Genomic DNA, 21,067 nt, shown 5'->3' with positions numbered 1-21,067 from the left:
GCATCGGAAACTACTACTGGTCTTGCAGGGAACGATCAAAGCGTAGTCTGTTTGAGACATTACTCCCAAGGAGGAAAGTGCGAATGGTGACTGTCGTATTCAATCCCGATGCAAATTCTGTGTTTCATCATCACTCTGATAGTCCACAGATTACAGAATGACACCAGATGTGCATCGGAAACTACTACTTGTCTGCCAGGGAACGATCAAAGCGTAGACTGTTTGAGACATCACTCCCATGGCGGAAAGTGCGCATGGTGAATGTTGTATTCAATCCCGATGAAATATCTATGTTTCATCAACATTCTGATAGTCCACAGATTACAGAATGCCCCCAGATGTGTATCGGAAATTACACTGGCCTTCCAGGGAACGATAAAAGCGTAAACTGTTTGAGACATTAATCCAATGGAGGAAAGTGCGCATGGTGGCTGTTGTATTCAATCCCAAGGCAATTTCTGTGTTTCATCAACACTTTAAAGGTCCACAGTTTACAGAATGCCTCGCGATGTGCATCGGAAACTTCTACTGGTCTTAAAGGGAACAATCAAAGCGTAGACTGTTTGAGACATTACTCCCATGGAGGAAATTGCGCATGATGACTGTTGTATTCAATCCCGAGGCAATGTCTGTGTTTCATCAACACTTTGATGGTCCACAGATTACGGAATGCTTCCAGATGTGCATCGGAAGCTACTACTGGTATTGCAGGGAACGATCAAAGCGTAGACTGTTTGAGACATTACTCCCATGGAGGAAAGAGCGCATGGGGTCTGTTGAATTCAATACCGATGCAATTACTGTTTTTCATAAACACTCTGATAGTCCACACATTACAGAATGCCCCCAGATGTGCATCGGAAACTACTACTGGTCTTCCTTGGAACGATCAAATCGTAAACTGTTTGAGACATTACTCCCATGGAGGAAATTGCGAATGGTGACTGTTGTATTCAATCCCGATGCAATTTCTGTGTTTCATCAACACTCTGAAAGTCCACAGATATCAGAATGACACCAGATGTGAGTCGTAAACTACTACTTGTCTTCCAGGGAACGATCAAAGCGTAGACAGTTTGATACATTACTACCATGGAGGAAAATGCGCATGATGACTGTTGTATTCAATCCCGAGGCAATTTCTGTGTTTTATCAACACTTTGAAGGTCCACAGATTACAGAATGCCTCCAGATGTGCATCGGAAACTACTACTGGTCTTGCAGGGAACGATCAAAGCGTAGTCTGTTTGAGACATTACTCCCATGGAGGAAAGTGCGAATGGTGACTGTCGTATTCAATCCCGATGCAAATTCTGTGTTTCATCATCACTCTGATAGTCCACAGATTACAGAATGACACCAGATGTGCATCGGAAACTACTACTTGTCTGCCAGGGAACGATCAAAGCGTAGACTGTTTGAGACATCACTCCCATGGCGGAAAGTGCGCATGGTGAATGTTGTATTCAATCCCGATGAAATATCTATGTTTCATCAACATTCTGATAGTCCACAGATTACAGAATGCCCCCAGATGTGTATCGGAAATTACACTGGCCTTCCAGGGAACGATAAAAGCGTAAACTGTTTGAGACATTAATCCAATGGAGGAAAGTGCGCATGGTGGCTGTTGTATTCAATCCCAAGGCAATTTCTGTGTTTCATCAACACTTTAAAGGTCCACAGTTTACAGAATGCCTCGCGATGTGCATCGGAAACTTCTACTGGTCTTAAAGGGAACAATCAAAGCGTAGACTGTTTGAGACATTACTCCCATGGAGGAAATTGCGCATGATGACTGTTGTATTCAATCCCGAGGCAATGTCTGTGTTTCATCAACACTTTGATGGTCCACAGATTACGGAATGCTTCCAGATGTGCATCGGAAGCTACTACTGGTATTGCAGGGAACGATCAAAGCGTAGACTGTTTGAGACATTACTCCCATGGAGGAAACTGCGAATGGTGACTGTTGTATTCATTCCCATTGCAATTTCTGTGTTTCATCAAAACTCTGAAAGTCCACAGGTATCAGAATGACACCAGATGTGAGTCGTAAACTACTACTTGTCTTCCAGGGAACGATCAAAGCGTAGACAGTTTGATACATTACTCCCATGGAGGAAAGTGCGCATGGTGACTGTTGTATTCACTCCCGATGCAATTTCTGTGTTTCATCAACACACTGATAGACCACAGATTACTGAATGCCCCCATATGTGCATCGGAAACTATACAGGTGTTCCAGGGAACGATGAAAGCGTAAACTGTTTGAGAAATTACTCCCATGCAGGGAAGTGTGCATGGTGACCTTTGTATTCAATCCCGATGCACTTTCTGTGTTTCATCAACACTCTGATAGTCCACACTTTACAGAATGCCTCCAGATGTGCATCGGAAACTACTACTGATCTTAAAGGGAACAATCAAAGCGTAGACTGTTTGAGACATTACTCACATGGAGGAAAATGCGCATGATGACTGTTGTATTCAATCCCGAGGCAATTTCTGTGTATCATCAACACTTTGAAGGTCCACAGATATCAGAATGACACCAGATGTGAGTCGTAAACTACTACTTGTCTTCCAGGGAACGATCAAAGAGTAGACGGTTTGAGACATTACTCCCATGGAGGAAAGTGCGCATGGTGACTGTTGTATTCAATCCCGATGCAATTTCTGTGTTTCATCAACACTCTGATAGTCCACAGATTGCAGAATGCCCCCATATGTGCATCGGAAACTATACTGGTCTTCCAGGGAACGATAGAAGCGTAAACTGTTTGAGACATTACTCCCATGGAGCAAAGTGCGCATGGTGAATGTTGTATTCATTCCCGATGCACTTTCTGTGTTTCATCAACAATCTGATAGTCCACACATTACAGAATGCACCCAGATGTGCATCGGAAACTACTACTGGTATTCTAGGGAAAGATCAAAGCGTAAACTGTTTGAGACATTACTCCCATGGAGGAAAGTACGCATGGTGACTGTTGTATTCAATCCCGATGCAATTTCTGTTTTTGAACAACACTCTGATAATTTACAGATTCCAGAATGCCTCCAGATGTGCATCGGAAACTACTACTGGTCTTAAAGGGAACGATCAAAGCGTAGACTGTTTGAGACATTACTCCCATGGAGGAAATTGCGCATGATGACTGTTGTATTCAATCCCGAGGCAATTTCTGTGTTTCATCAACACTTTGATGGTCCACAGATTACGGAATGCTTCCAGATGTGCATCGGAAGCTACTACTGGTATTGCAGGGAACGATCAAAGCGTAGACTGTTTGAGACATTACTCCCATGGAGGAAAGAGCGCATGGGGTCTGTTGAATTCAATACCGATGCAATTACTGTTTTTCATAAACACTCTGATAGTCCACACATTACAGAATGCCCCCAGATGTGCATCGGAAACTACTACTGGTCTTCCTTGGAACGATCAAATCGTAAACTGTTTGAGACGTTACTCCCATGGAGGAAAGTGCGCATGGTGACTGTTGTATTCAATCCCGATGCAATTTCTTTGTTTGAACAACACTCTGATAGTTTACAGATTACAGAATTCCTCCAGATGTGCATCGGAAACTACTACTGGTCTTCCAGGGAACGATCAAAGCGTAGACTGATTGAGACATTACTCCCATGGAGGAAAATGCGCATGATGACTGTTGTATTCAATCCCGAGGCAATTTCTGTGTTTCATCAACACTTTGAAGGTAAACAGATTACAGAATGCCTCCAGATGTGCATCGGAAACTACTACTAGTCTTGCATTGAACGATCAAAGCGTAGACTGTTTGAGACATTACTCCCATGGAGGAAACTGCGAATGGTGACTGTTGTATTCAATCACGATGCAATTTCTGTGTTTCATCAACACTCTGATAGTCCACACATTACAGAATGCCTCCAGATGTGCATCGGAAACTACTACTGATCTTAAAGGGAACAATCAAAGCGTAGACTGTTTGAGACATTACTCACATGGAGGAAAATGCGCATGATGACTGTTGTATTCAATCCCGAGGCAATTTCTGTGTATCATCAACACTTTGAAGGTCCACAGATATCAGAATGACACCAGATGTGAGTCGTAAACTACTACTTGTCTTCCAGGGAACGATCAAAGCGTAGACAGTTTGAGACATTACTCCCATGGAGGAAAGTGCGCATGGTGACTGTTGTATTCACTCCCGATGCAATTTCTGTGTTTCATCAACACTTTGAAGGTCCACAGATTACAGAATGCCTCCAGATGTGCATCGGAAACTACTACTGGTCTTCGAGGAAACGATCAAAGCGTAGACTGTTTGAGACATTACTCCCATGGAGGAAAGTGCGCATGGTGACTGGTGTATTCAATACCGAGGCAATTTCTGTGTTTCATCAACACTTTAAAGGTCCACAGAATACGGAATGCCTCCAGATGTGCATCGGAAACTACTACTGGTCTTGCAGGGAACGATCAAAGCGTAGACTGTTTGAGACATTACTCCCATGGAGGAAAGTGCTCATGGTGACCGTTGTATTCAATCCCGATGCAATTTCTGTGTTTCATCAACACTCTGATAGACCACAGATTACTGAATGCCCCCATATGTGCATCGGAAACTATACAGGTCTTCCAGGGAACGGTAAAAGCGTAAACTGTTTGAGAAATTACTCCCATGCAGGGAAGTGCGCATGGTGACTTTTGTATTCAATCCCGATGCACTTTCTGTGTTTCATCAACACTCTGATAGTCCACACATTACAGAATGCCTCCAGATGTGCATCGGAAACTACTACTGATCTTAAAGGGAACGATCAAAGCGTAGACTGTTTGAGACATTACTCACATGGAGGAAAATGCGCATGATGACTGTTGTATTCAATCCCGAGGCAATTTCTGTGTTTCATCAACACTTTGAAGGTCCACAGATTACAGAATGCCTCCAGATGTGCATCGGAAACTAATACTGGTCTTGCAGGGAACGATCAAAGCGTAGTCTGTTTGAGACATTACTCCCATGGAGGAAAGTGCGAATGGTGACTGTCGTATTCAATCCCGATGCAAATTCTGTGTTTCATCATCACTCTGATAGTCCACAGATTACAGAATGACACCAGATGTGCATCGGAAACTACTACTTGTCTGCCAGGGAACGATCAAAGCGTAGACTGTTTGAGACATCACTCCCATGGCGGAAAGTGCGCATGGTGAATGTTGTATTCAATCCCGATGAAATATCTATGTTTCATCAACATTCTGATAGTCCACAGATTACAGAATGCCCCCAGATGTGTATCGGAAATTACACTGGCCTTCCAGGGAACGATAAAAGCGTAAACTGTTTGAGACATTAATCCAATGGAGGAAAGTGCGCATGGTGGCTGTTGTATTCAATCCCAAGGCAATTTCTGTGTTTCATCAACACTTTAAAGGTCCACAGTTTACAGAATGCCTCGCGATGTGCATCGGAAACTTCTACTGGTCTTAAAGGGAACAATCAAAGCGTAGACTGTTTGAGACATTACTCCCATGGAGGAAATTGCGCATGATGACTGTTGTATTCAATCCCGAGGCAATTTCTGTGTTTCATCAACACTTTGATGGTCCACAGATTACGGAATGCTTCCAGATGTGCATCGGAAGCTACTACTGGTATTGCAGGGAACGATCAAAGCGTAGACTGTTTGTGACATTACTCCCATGGAGGAAAGAGCGCATGGGGTCTGTTGAATTCAATACCGATGCAATTACTGTTTTTCATAAACACTCTGATAGTCCACACATTACAGAATGCCCCCAGATGTGCATCGGAAACTACTACTGGTCTTCCTTGGAACGATCAAATCGTAAACTGTTTGAGACATTACTCCCATGGAGGAAAGTGCGCATGGTGACTGTTGTATTCAATCCCGATGCAATTTCTTTGTTTGAACAACACTCTGATAGTTTACAGATTACAGAATGCCCCCAGATGTGCATCGGAAACTACTACTGGTCTTCCAGGGAACGATCAAAGCGTAGACTGATTGAGACATTACTCCCATGGAGGAAAATGCGCATGATGACTGTTGTATTCAATCCCGAGGCAATTTCTGTGTTTCATCAACACTTTGAAGGTAAACAGATTACAGAATGCCTCCAGATGTGCATCGGAAACTACTACTGGTCTTGCATTGAACGATCAAAGCGTAGACTGTTTGAGACATTACTCCCATGGAGGAAACTGCGAATGGTGACTGTTGTATTCAATCCCGATGCAATTTCTGTGTTTCATCAACACTTTAAAGGTCCACAGAATACAGTATCCCTACAGATGTGCATCGGAAACTACTACTGGTATTGCAAGGAACGATCAAATAGTAGACTGTTTGAGACATTACTCCCATGGAGGAAAGTGCTCATGGTGACTGTTGTATTCAATCCCGATGCAATTTCTGTGTTTCATCAACACTCTGATAGACCACAGATTACTGAATGGCCCCATATGTGCATCGGAAACTATACAGGTCTTCCAGGGAACGATAAAAGCGTAAACTGTTTGAGAAATTACTCCCATGCAGGGAAGTGCGCATGGTGACTTTTGTATTCAATCCCGATGCACTTTCTGTGTTTCATCAACACTCTGATAGTCCACACATTACAGAATGCCTCCAGATGTGCATCGGAAACTACTACTGATCTTAAAGGGAACGATCAAACCGTAGACTGTTTGAGACATTACTCCCATGGAGGAAAGTGCGCATGGTGTCTGGTGTATTCAATCCCGAGGCAATTTCTGTGTTTCATCAACACTTTAAAGGTCCACAGAATACAGAATGCCTCCAGATGTGCATCGGAAACTACTACTGGTCTTGCAGGGAACGATCAAAGCGTAGACTGTTTGAGACATTACTCCCATGGAGGAAAGTGCTCATGGTGACCGTTGTATTCAATCCCGATGCAATTTCTGTGTTTCATCAACACTCTGATAGACCACAGATTACTGAATGCCCCCATATGTGCATCGGAAACTATACAGGTCGTCCAGGGAACGATAAAAGCGTAAACTGTTTGAGAAATTACTCCCATGCAGGGAAGTGCGCATGGTGACTGTTGTATTCACTCCCGATGCAATTTCTGTGTTTCATCAACACTTTGAAGGTCCACATATTACAGAATGCCTCCAGAAGTGCTTCGGAAACTACTACTGGTCTTCGAGGAAACGATCAACGCGTAGACTGTTTGAGACATTACTCACATGGAGGAAAATGCGCATGATGACTGTTGTATTCAATCCCGAGGCAATTTCTGTGTTTCATCAACACTTTGAAGGTCCACAGATTACAGAATGCCTCCAGATGTGCATCGGAAACTACTATTGGTCTTGCAGGGAACGATCGAAGCGTAGACTGTTTGAGACGTTACTCCCATGGAGGAAAGTGCGAATGGTGACTGTTGTATTCAATCCCGATGCAAATTCTGTGTTTCATCATCACTCTGATAGTCCACAGATTACAGAATGACACCAGATGTGCATCGGAAACTACTACTTGTCTGCCAGGGAACGATCAAAGCGTAGACTGTTTGAGACATCACTCCCATGGCGGAAAGTGCGCATGGTGAATGTTGTATTCAATCCTGATGAAATATCTATGTTTCATCAACATTCTGATAGTCCACAGATTACAGAATGCCCCCAGATGTTCATCGGAAATTACACTGGCCTTCCAGGGAACGATAAAAGCGTAAACTGTTTGAGACATTAATCCAATGGAGGAAATTGCGCATGATGACTGTTGTATTCAATCCCGAGGCAATTTCTGTGTTTCATCAACACTTTGATGGTCCACAGATTACGGAATGCTTCCAGATGTGCATCGGAAGCTACTACTGGTATTGCAGGGAACGATCAAAGCGTAGACTGTTTGAGACATTACTCCCATGGAGGAAAGAGCGCATGGGGTCTGTTGAATTCAATACCGATGCAATTACCGTTTTTCATAAACACTCTGATAGTCCACACATTACAGAATGCCCCCAGGTGTGCATCGGAAACTACTACTGGTCTTCCTTGGAACGATCAAATCGTAAACTGTTTGAGACATTACTCCCATGGAGGAAATTGCGAATGGTGACTGTTGTATTCAATCCCGATGCACTTTCTGTGTTTTATCAAAACTCTGATTGTCCACACTTTACAGAATGCCCCCATATGTGCATCGGAAACTATACTGGTCTTCCAGGGAACGATAGAAGCGTAAACTGTTTGAGACATTACTCCCATGGAGCAAAGTGCGCATGGTGAATGTTGTATTCATTCCCGATGCACTTTCTGTGTTTCATCAACAATCTGATAGTCCACACATTACAGAATGCACCCAGATGTGCATCGGAAACTACTACTGGTATTCTAGGGAAAGATCAAAGCGTAAACTGTTTGAGACATTACTCCCATGGAGGAAAGTACGCATGGTGACTGTTGTATTCAATCCCGATGCAATTTCTGTTTTTGAACAACACTCTGATAATTTACAGATTCCAGAATGCCTCCAGATGTGCATCGGAAACTACTACTGGTCTTAAAGGGAACGATCAAAGCGTAGACTGTTTGAGACATTACTCCCATGGAGGAAATTGCGCATGATGACTGTTGTATTCAATCCCGAGGCAATTTCTGTGTTTCATCAACACTTTGATGGTCCACAGATTACGGAATGCTTCCAGATGTGCATCGGAAGCTACTACTGGTATTGCAGGGAACGATCAAAGCGTAGACTGTTTGAGACATTACTCCCATGGAGGAAAGAGCGCATGGGGTCTGTTGAATTCAATACCGATGCAATTACTGTTTTTCATAAACACTCTGATAGTCCACACATTACAGAATGCCCCCAGATGTGCATCGGAAACTACTACTGGTCTTCCTTGGAACGATCAAATCGTAAACTGTTTGAGACATTACTCCCATGGAGGAAAGTGCGCATGGTGACTGTTGTATTCAATCCCGATGCAATTTCTTTGTTTGAACAACACTCTGATAGTTTACAGATTACAGAATTCCTCCAGATGTGCATCGGAAACTACTACTGGTCTTCCAGGGAACGATCAAAGCGTAGACTGATTGAGACATTACTCCCATGGAGGAAAATGCGCATGATGACTGTTGTATTCAATCCCGAGGCAATTTCTGTGTTTCATCAACACTTTGAAGGTAAACAGATTACAGAATGCCTCCAGATGTGCATCGGAAACTACTACTAGTCTTGCATTGAACGATCAAAGCGTAGACTGTTTGAGACATTACTCCCATGGAGGAAACTGCGAATGGTGACTGTTGTATTCAATCACGATGCAATTTCTGTGTTTCATCAACACTCTGATAGTCCACACATTACAGAATGCCTCCAGATGTGCATCGGAAACTACTACTGATCTTAAAGGGAACAATCAAAGCGTAGACTGTTTGAGACATTACTCACATGGAGGAAAATGCGCATGATGACTGTTGTATTCAATCCCGAGGCAATTTCTGTGTATCATCAACACTTTGAAGGTCCACAGATATCAGAATGACACCAGATGTGAGTCGTAAACTACTACTTGTCTTCCAGGGAACGATCAAAGCGTAGACAGTTTGAGACATTACTCCCATGGAGGAAAGTGCGCATGGTGACTGTTGTATTCACTCCCGATGCAATTTCTGTGTTTCATCAACACTTTGAAGGTCCACAGATTACAGAATGCCTCCAGATGTGCATCGGAAACTACTACTGGTCTTCGAGGAAACGATCAAAGCGTAGACTGTTTGAGACATTACTCCCATGGAGGAAAGTGCGCATGGTGACTGGTGTATTCAATACCGAGGCAATTTCTGTGTTTCATCAACACTTTAAAGGTCCACAGAATACGGAATGCCTCCAGATGTGCATCGGAAACTACTACTGGTCTTGCAGGGAACGATCAAAGCGTAGACTGTTTGAGACATTACTCCCATGGAGGAAAGTGCTCATGGTGACCGTTGTATTCAATCCCGATGCAATTTCTGTGTTTCATCAACACTCTGATAGACCACAGATTACTGAATGCCCCCATATGTGCATCGGAAACTATACAGGTCTTCCAGGGAACGGTAAAAGCGTAAACTGTTTGAGAAATTACTCCCATGCAGGGAAGTGCGCATGGTGACTTTTGTATTCAATCCCGATGCACTTTCTGTGTTTCATCAACACTCTGATAGTCCACACATTACAGAATGCCTCCAGATGTGCATCGGAAACTACTACTGATCTTAAAGGGAACGATCAAAGCGTAGACTGTTTGAGACATTACTCACATGGAGGAAAATGCGCATGATGACTGTTGTATTCAATCCCGAGGCAATTTCTGTGTTTCATCAACACTTTGAAGGTCCACAGATTACAGAATGCCTCCAGATGTGCATCGGAAACTAATACTGGTCTTGCAGGGAACGATCAAAGCGTAGTCTGTTTGAGACATTACTCCCATGGAGGAAAGTGCGAATGGTGACTGTCGTATTCAATCCCGATGCAAATTCTGTGTTTCATCATCACTCTGATAGTCCACAGATTACAGAATGACACCAGATGTGCATCGGAAACTACTACTTGTCTGCCAGGGAACGATCAAAGCGTAGACTGTTTGAGACATCACTCCCATGGCGGAAAGTGCGCATGGTGAATGTTGTATTCAATCCCGATGAAATATCTATGTTTCATCAACATTCTGATAGTCCACAGATTACAGAATGCCCCCAGATGTGTATCGGAAATTACACTGGCCTTCCAGGGAACGATAAAAGCGTAAACTGTTTGAGACATTAATCCAATGGAGGAAAGTGCGCATGGTGGCTGTTGTATTCAATCCCAAGGCAATTTCTGTGTTTCATCAACACTTTAAAGGTCCACAGTTTACAGAATGCCTCGCGATGTGCATCGGAAACTTCTACTGGTCTTAAAGGGAACAATCAAAGCGTAGACTGTTTGAGACATTACTCCCATGGAGGAAATTGCGCATGATGACTGTTGTATTCAATCCCGAGGAAATTTCTGTGTTTCATCAACACTTTGATGGTCCACAGATTACGGAATGCTTCCAGATGTGCATCGGAAGCTACTACTGGTATTGCAGGGAACGATCAAAGCGTAGACTGTTTGTGACATTACTCCCATGGAGGAAAGAGCGCATGGGGTCTGTTGAATTCAATACCGATGCAATTACTGTTTTTCATAAACACTCTGATAGTCCACACATTACAGAATGCCCCCAGATGTGCATCGGAAACTACTACTGGTCTTCCTTGGAACGATCAAATCGTAAACTGTTTGAGACATTACTCCCATGGAGGAAAGTGCGCATGGTGACTGTTGTATTCAATCCCGATGCCATTTCTTTGTTTGAACAACACTCTGATAGTTTACAGATTACAGAATGCCCCCAGATGTGCATCGGAAACTACTACTGGTCTTCCAGGGAACGATCAAAGCGTAGACTGATTGAGACATTACTCCCATGGAGGAAAATGCGCATGATGACTGTTGTATTCAATCCCGAGGCAATTTCTGTGTTTCATCAACACTTTGAAGGTAAACAGATTACAGAATGCCTCCAGATGTGCATCGGAAACTACTACTGGTCTTGCATTGAACGATCAAAGCGTAGACTGTTTGAGACATTACTCCCATGGAGGAAACTGCGAATGGTGACTGTTGTATTCAATCCCGATGCAATTTCTGTGTTTCATCAACACTTTAAAGGTCCACAGAATACAGTATCCCTACAGATGTGCATCGGAAACTACTACTGGTATTGCAAGGAACGATCAAATAGTAGACTGTTTGAGACATTACTCCCATGGAGGAAAGTGCTCATGGTGACTGTTGTATTCAATCCCGATGCAATTTCTGTGTTTCATCAACACTCTGATAGACCACAGATTACTGAATGGCCCCATATGTGCATCGGAAACTATACAGGTCTTCCAGGGAACGATAAAAGCGTAAACTGTTTGAGAAATTACTCCCATGCAGGGAAGTGCGCATGGTGACTTTTGTATTCAATCCCGATGCACTTTCTGTGTTTCATCAACACTCTGATAGTCCACACATTACAGAATGCCTCCAGATGTGCATCGGAAACTACTACTGATCTTAAAGGGAACGATCAAACCGTAGACTGTTTGAGACATTACTCCCATGGAGGAAAGTGCGCATGGTGTCTGGTGTATTCAATCCCGAGGCAATTTCTGTGTTTCATCAACACTTTAAAGGTCCACAGAATACAGAATGCCTCCAGATGTGCATCGGAAACTACTACTGGTCTTGCAGGGAACGATCAAAGCGTAGACTGTTTGAGACATTACTCCCATGGAGGAAAGTGCTCATGGTGACCGTTGTATTCAATCCCGATGCAATTTCTGTGTTTCATCAACACTCTGATAGACCACAGATTACTGAATGCCCCCATATGTGCATCGGAAACTATACAGGTCGTCCAGGGAACGATAAAAGCGTAAACTGTTTGAGAAATTACTCCCATGCAGGGAAGTGCGCATGGTGACTGTTGTATTCACTCCCGATGCAATTTCTGTGTTTCATCAACACTTTGAAGGTCCACATATTACAGAATGCCTCCAGAAGTGCTTCGGAAACTACTACTGGTCTTCGAGGAAACGATCAACGCGTAGACTGTTTGAGACATTACTCACATGGAGGAAAATGCGCATGATGACTGTTGTATTCAATCCCGAGGCAATTTCTGTGTTTCATCAACACTTTGAAGGTCCACAGATTACAGAATGCCTCCAGATGTGCATCGGAAACTACTATTGGTCTTGCAGGGAACGATCAAAGCGTAGACTGTTTGAGACGTTACTCCCATGGAGGAAAGTGCGAATGGTGACTGTTGTATTCAATCCCGATGCAAATTCTGTGTTTCATCATCACTCTGATAGTCCACAGATTACAGAATGACACCAGATGTGCATCGGAAACTACTACTTGTCTGCCAGGGAACGATCAAAGCGTAGACTGTTTGAGACATCACTCCCATGGCGGAAAGTGCGCATGGTGAATGTTGTATTCAATCCTGATGAAATATCTATGTTTCATCAACATTCTGATAGTCCACAGATTACAGAATGCCCCCAGATGTTCATCGGAAATTACACTGGCCTTCCAGGGAACGATAAAAGCGTAAACTGTTTGAGACATTAATCCAATGGAGGAAATTGCGCATGATGACTGTTGTATTCAATCCCGAGGCAATTTCTGTGTTTCATCAACACTTTGATGGTCCACAGATTACGGAATGCTTCCAGATGTGCATCGGAAGCTACTACTGGTATTGCAGGGAACGATCAAAGCGTAGACTGTTTGAGACATTACTCCCATGGAGGAAAGAGCGCATGGGGTCTGTTGAATTCAATACCGATGCAATTACCGTTTTTCATAAACACTCTGATAGTCCACACATTACAGAATGCCCCCAGGTGTGCATCGGAAACTACTACTGGTCTTCCTTGGAACGATCAAATCGTAAACTGTTTGAGACATTACTCCCATGGAGGAAATTGCGAATGGTGACTGTTGTATTCAATCCCGATGCACTTTCTGTGTTTTATCAAAACTCTGATTGTCCACACTTTACAGAATGCCCCCATATGTGCATCGGAAACTATACTGGTCTTCCAGGGAACGATAGAAGCCTAAACTGTTTGAGACATTACTCCCATGGAGCAAAGTGCGCATGGTGAATGTTGTATTCATTCCCGATGCACTTTCTGTGTTTCATCAACAATCTGGTAGTCCACACATTACAGAATGCACCCAGATGTGCATCGGAAACTACTACTGGTATTCCAGGGAAAGATCAAAGCGTAAACTGTTTGAGACATTACTCCCATGGAGGAAAGTGCGCATGGTGACTGTTGTATTCAATCCCGATGCAATTTCTGTTTTTGAACAACACTCTGATAATTTACAGATTCCAGGATGCCTCCAGATGTGCATCGGAAACTACTACTGGTCTTAAAGGGAAGGATCAAAGCGTAGACTGTTTGAGACATTACTCCCATGGAGGAAAGAGCGCATGGGGTCTGTTGAATTCAATACCGATGCAATTACTTCTTTTCATAAACACTCTGATAGTCCACACATTACAGAATGCCCCCAGATGTGCATCGGAAACTACTACGGGTCTTCCTTGGAACGATCAAATGGTAAACTGTTTGAGACATTACTCTCATGGAGGAAAGTGCGCATGGTGACTGTTGTATTCAATCCCGATGCAATTTCTTTGTTTGAACAACACTCTGATAGCTTACAGATTACAGAATGCCTCCAGATGTGCATCGGAAACTACTACTGGTCTTCCAGGGAACGATCAAAGCGTAGACTGATTGAGACATTACTCCCATGGAGGAAAATGCGCATGATGACTGTTGTATTCAATCCCGAGGCAATTTCTGTGTTTCATCAACACTTTGAAGGTAAACAGATTACAGAATGCCTCCAGATGTGCATCGGAAACTACTACTGGTCTTGCATTGAACGATCAAAGCGTAGACTGTTTGAGACATTACTCCCATGGAGGAAACTGCGAATGGTGACTGTTGTATTCAATCCCGATGCAATTTCTGTGTTTCATCAACACTCTGATAGTCCACACATTACAGAATGCCTCCAGATGTGCATCGGAAACTACTACTGATCTTAAAGGGAACAATCAAAGCGTAGACTGTTTGAGACATTACTCACATGGAGGAAAATGCGCATGATGACTGTTGTATTCAATCCCGCGGCAATTTCTGTGTATCATCAACACTTTGAAGGTCCACAGATATCAGAATGACAACAGATGTGAGTCGTAAACTACTACTTGTCTTCCAGGGAACGATCAAAGCGTAGACAGTTTGAGACATTACTCCCATGGAGGAAAGTGCGCATGGTGACTGTTGTATTCACTCCCGATGCAATTTCTGTGTTTCATCAACACTTTGCAGGTCCACATATTACAGAATGCCTCCAGATGTGCATCGGAAACAACTAATGGTCTTCGAGGAAACGATCAAAGCGTAGACTGTTTGAGACATTACACCCATGGAGGAAAGTGCGCATGGTGACTGGTGTATTCAATCCCGAGGCAATTTCTGTGTTTCATCAACACTTTAAAGGTCCACAGAATACAGAATGCCTCCAGATGTGCATCGGAAACTACTACTGGTCTTGCAGGGAACGATCAAATCGTAGACTGTTTGAGACATTACTCCCATGGAGGAAAGTGCTCATGGTGACCGTTGTATTCAATCCCGATGCAATTTCTGTGTTTCATCAACACTCTGATAGACCACAGATTACTTAATGCCCCCATATGTGCATCGGAAACTATACGGGTCGTCCAGGGAACGATAAAAGCGTAAACTGTTTGAGAAATTACTCCCATGCAGGGAAGTGCGCATGGTGACTGTTGTATTCACTCCCGATGCAATTTCTGTGTTTCATCAACACTTTGAAGGTCCACATATTACAGAATGCCTCCAGAAGTGCTTCGGAAACTACTACTGGTCTTCGAGGAAACGATCAAAGCGTAGACTGTTTGAGACATTACTCCCATGGAGGAAAGTGCGCATGGTGACTGTTGTATTCTATCCCGAGGCAATTTCTGTGTTTCATCAACACTTTAAAGGTCCACAGAATACAGTATCCCTACAGATGTGCATCGGAAACTACTACTGGTATTGCAGGGAACGATCAAAGAGTAGACTGTTTGAGACATTACTCCCATGGAGGAAAGTGCTCATGGTGACTGTTGTATTCAATCCCGATGCAATTTCTGTGTTTCATCAACACTCTGATAGACCACAGATTACTGAATGGCCCCATATGTGCATCGGAAACTATACAGGTCTTCCAGGGAACGATAAAAGCGTAAACTGTTTGAGAAATTACTCCCATGCAGGGAAGTGCGCATGGTGACTTTTGTATTCAATCCCGATGCACTTTCTGTGTTGCATCAACACTCTGATAGTCCACACATTACAGAATGCCTCCAGATGTGCATCGGAAACTACTACTGATCTTAAAAGGAACGATCAAACCGTAGACTGTTTGAGACATTACTCACATGGAGGAAAATGCTCATGATGACTGTTGTATTCAATCCCGAGGCAATTTCTGTGTTTCATCAACACTTTGAAGGTCCACAGATTACAGAATGCCACCAGATGTGCATCGGAAACTACTACTGGTCTTGCAGGGAACGATCAAAGCGTAGACTGTTTGAGACATTACTCCCATGGAGGAAAGTGCGAATGGTGACTGTTGTATTCAATCCCGATGCAAATTCTGTGTTTCATCATCACTCTGATAGTCCACAGATTACAGAATGACACCAGATGTGCATCGGAAACTACTACTTGTCTGCCAGGGAACGATCAAAGCGTAGACTGTTTGAGACATCACTCCCATGGCGGAAAGTGCGCATTGTGAATGTTGTATTCAATCCCGTTGAAATATCTATGTTTCATCAACATTCTGATAGTCCACAGATTACAGAATGCCCCCAGATGTGCATCGGAAACTACACTGGCCTTCCAGGGAACGATAAAAGCGTAAACTGTTTGAAACATTAATCCAATGGAGGAAAGTGCGCATGGTGGCTGTTGTATTCAATCCCGAGGCAATTTCTGTGTTTCATCAACACTTTAAAGGTCCACAGTTTACAGAATGCCTCGCGATGTGCATCGGAAACTACTACTGGTCTTGCAGGGAACGATCAAAGCGTAGACTGTTTGAGACATTACTCCCATGGAGGGAAGTGCGCATGGTGACTGTTGTATTCAATCCCGATGCAATTTCTGTGTTTCATCAACATTCTGATAGTCCACAGATTACAGAATGCCCCCATATGTGCATCGGAAACTATACTGGTCTTCCAGGGAACGATAGAAGCGTAAACTGTTTGAGACATTACTCCCATGGAGCAAAGTGCGGATGGTGAATGTTGTATTCATTCCCGATGCACTTTCTGTGTTTCATCAACAATCTGATAGTCCAAACATTACAGAATGCACCCAGATGTGCATCGGAAACTACTACTGGTCTTCCAATGAAAGATCAAAGCGTAAACTGTTTGAGACATTACTCCCATGGAGGAAAGTGCGCATGGTGACTGTTGTATTCAATCCCGATGCAATTTCCGTGTTTGAACAACACTCTGATAGTTTACAGATTACAGAATGCATCCAGATGTGCAGCGGAAACTACTACTGGTCTTCCAGGGAACGATCAAAGCGTAGACTGATTGAGACATTACTCCCATGGAGGAAAATGCGCATGATGACTGTTGGCAATTTCTGTGTTTTATCAACACTTTGAAGGTAAACAGATTACAGAATGCCTCCATATGTGCATCGGAAACTACTACTGGTCTTGCATTGAACGATCGAAGCGTAGACTGTCTGAGACATTACTCCCATGGAGGAAACTGCGAATGGTGACTGTTGTATTCAATCCCGATGCAATTTCTGTGTTTCATCAACACTCTGAAAGTCCACAGATATCAGAATGACACCAGATGTGAGTCGTAAACTACTACTTGTCTTCCAGGGAACGATCAAATCGTAGACAGTTTGAGACATTACTCCCAAGGAGGAAAGTGCGCATGGTGACTGTTGTATTCCCTCCCGATGCAATTTCTGTGTTTCATCAACACTCTGATAGACCACAGATTACTGAATGCCCCCATATGTGCATCGGAAACTATACAGGTCTTCCAGGGAACGATGAAAGCGTAAACTGTTTGAGAAATTACTCCCATGCAGGGAGGTGCGCATGGTGACTTTTGTATTCAATCCCGATGCACTTTCTGTGTTTCATCAACACTCTGATAGTCCACACATTACAGAATGCCTCCAGATGTGCATCGGAAACTACTACTGATCTTAAAGGGAACGATCAAAGCGTAGACTGTTTGAGACATTACTCACATGGAGGAAAATGCGCATGATGACTGTTGTATTCAATCCCGAGGCAATTTCTGTGTATCATCAACACTTAGAAGGTCCACAGATTACAGAATGGCTCCAGGTGTGCATCGGTAACTACTACTGGTCTTGCAGGGAACGATCAAAGCGTAGACTGTTTGAGATATTACTCCTATGGAGGAAAGTGCGCATGGTGACTGTTGTATTCAATACCGATGCAATTTCTGTGTTTCATTAACACTCTGTTAGTACACAGATTACAGAATGCCCATATGTGCATCGGAAACTACTACTGATCTTCCAGGGAACGATCAAAGCGTAGACTGATTGAGAGATTACTCCCATGGAGGAAAGTGCACATGGGGTGTGTTGTATTCAATCCCGATGCAATTTCTGTTTTTCATAAACACTCTGATAGTCCACACATTACAGACTGCCCCCAGATGTACATCGGAAACTACTACTGGTCTTCCTTGGAACGATCAAATCGTAAACTGTTTGAGAAATTAATCCCATGGAGGAAAGTGCGCATGGTGACTGTTGTATTCAATCCCGATGCAATTTCTTTGTTTTAACAACACTCTGAGAGTCTACAGATTACAGAATGCCTCCAGATGTGCATCGGAAACTACTACTGGTCTTCCAGGGAACGATCAAAGCGTAGACTGATTGAGACATTACTCCCATGGAGGAAAATGCGCATGATGACTGTTGTATTCAATCCCGAGGCAATTTCTGTGTTTCATCAACACTTTAAAGGTCCACAGATTACAGAATGCCTCCAGATGTGCATCGGAAACTACTACTGGTCTTCGAGGAAACGATCAAAGCGTAGACTGTTTGAGACATTACTCCCATGGAGGAAAGTGCGCATGGCGACTGGTGTATTCAATCCCGAGGCAATTTCTGTGTTTCATCAACACTTTAAAGGTCCACAGAATACAGAATGCCTCCAGATGTTCATCGGAAACTACTACTGGTCTTGCAGGGAACGATCAAAGCGTAGACTGTTTGAGACATTACTCCCATGGAGGAAAGTGCTCATGGTGACCGTTGTATTCAATCCCGATGCAATATCTGTGTTTCATCAACACTCTGATAGACCACAGATTACTGAATGCCCCCATATGTGCATCGGAAACTATACAGGTCGTCCAGGGAACGATAAAAGCGTAAACTGTTTGAGAAATTACTCCCATGCAGGGAAGTGCGCATGGTGACTGTTGTATTCAATCCCGATGCAATTTCTGTGTTTCATCAACACTCTGAAAGTCCACAGATATCAGAATGAGACCAGATGTGAGTCGTAAACTACTACTGGTCTTCGAGGAAACGATCAAAGCGTAGACTGTTTGAGACATTACTCCCATGGAGGAAAGTGCGCATGGTGACTGTTGTATTCTATCCCGAGGCAATTTCTGTGTTTCATCAACACTTTAAAGGTCCACAGAATACAGTATGCCTACAGATGTGCATCGGAAACTACTACTGGTATTGCAGTGAACGATCAAAGAGTAGACTGTTTGAGACATTACTCCCATGGAGGGAAGTGCGCATGGTGACTGTTGTATTCAATCCCGATGCAATTTCTGTGTTTCATCAACACTCTGAAAGTCCACAGATATCAGAATGAGACCAGATGTGAGTCGTAAACTACTACTTGTCTTCCAGGGAACGATCAAAGCGTAGACAGTTTGAGACATTACTCCCATGGAGGAAAGTGCGCATGGTGACTGTTGTATTCACTCCCGATGCAATTTCTGTGTTTCATCAACACTTTGAATTTCCACATATTACAGAATGCCTCCAGATGTGCATCGGAAACTACTACTGATCTTAAAAGGAACGATCAAACCGTAGACTGTTTGAGACATTACTCACATGGAGGAAAATGCGCATGATGACTGTTGTATTCAATCCCGAGGCAATTTCTGTGTTTCATCAACACTTTGAAGGTCCACAGATTACAGAATGCCTCCAGATGTGCATCGGAAACTACTACTGGTCGTCCAGGGAACGATAAAAGCGTAAACTGTTTGAGAAATTACTCCCATGCAGGGAAGTGCGCATGGTGACTGTTGTATTCACTCCCGATGCAATTTCTGTGTTTCATCAACACTTTGAAGGTCCACATATTACAGAATGCCTCGCGATGTGCATCGGAAACTACTACTGGGCTTGCAGGGAACGATCAAAGCGTAGACTGTTTGAGACATTACTCCCATGGAGGGAAGTGCGCATGGTGACTGTTGTATTCAATCCCGATGCAACTTCTGTGTTTCATCAACATTCTGATAGTCCACAGATTACAGAATGCCCCCATATGTGCATCGGAAACTATACTGGTCTTCCAGGGAACGATAGAAGCGTAAACTGTTTGAGATATTACTCCCATGGAGCAAAGTGCGGATGGTGAATGTTGTATTCATTCCCGATGCACTTTCTGTGTTTCATCAACAATCTGATAGTCCAAACATTACAGAATGCACCCAGATGTGCATCGGAAACTACTACTGGTCTTCCAATGAAAGATCAAAGCGTAAACTGTTTGAGACATTACTCCCATGGAGGAAAGTGCGCATGGTGACTGTTGTATTCAATCCCGATGCAATTTCCGTGTTTGAACAACACTCTGATAGTTTACAGATTACAGAATGCCTCCAGATGTGCAGCGGAAACTACTACTGGTCTTCCAGGGAACGATCAAAGCGTAGACTGATTGAGACATTACTCCCATGGAGGAAAATGCACATGATGACTGTTGGCAATTTCTGTGTTTTATCAACACTTTGAAGGTAAACAGATTACAGAATGCCTCCATATGTGCATCGGAAACTACTACTGGTCTTGCATTGAACGATCAAAGCGTAGACTGTCTGAGACATTACTCCCATGGAGGAAACTGCGAATGGTGACTGTTGTATTCAATCCCGATGCAATTTCTGTGTTTCATCAACACTCTGAAAGTCCACAGATATCAGAATGACACTAGATGTGAGTCGTAAACTACTACTTGTCTTCCAGGGAACGATCAAAGCGTAGACAGTTTGAGACATTACTCCCAAGGAGGAAAGTGCGCATGG

This window comes from Schistocerca gregaria, chromosome 8 (genome assembly GCF_023897955.1).
Source record: "Schistocerca gregaria isolate iqSchGreg1 chromosome 8, iqSchGreg1.2, whole genome shotgun sequence".
In the NCBI taxonomy this organism is placed as follows: Eukaryota; Metazoa; Arthropoda; class Insecta; order Orthoptera; family Acrididae; genus Schistocerca; species Schistocerca gregaria.
Note: the sequence above shows the minus strand (reverse complement) of the source record.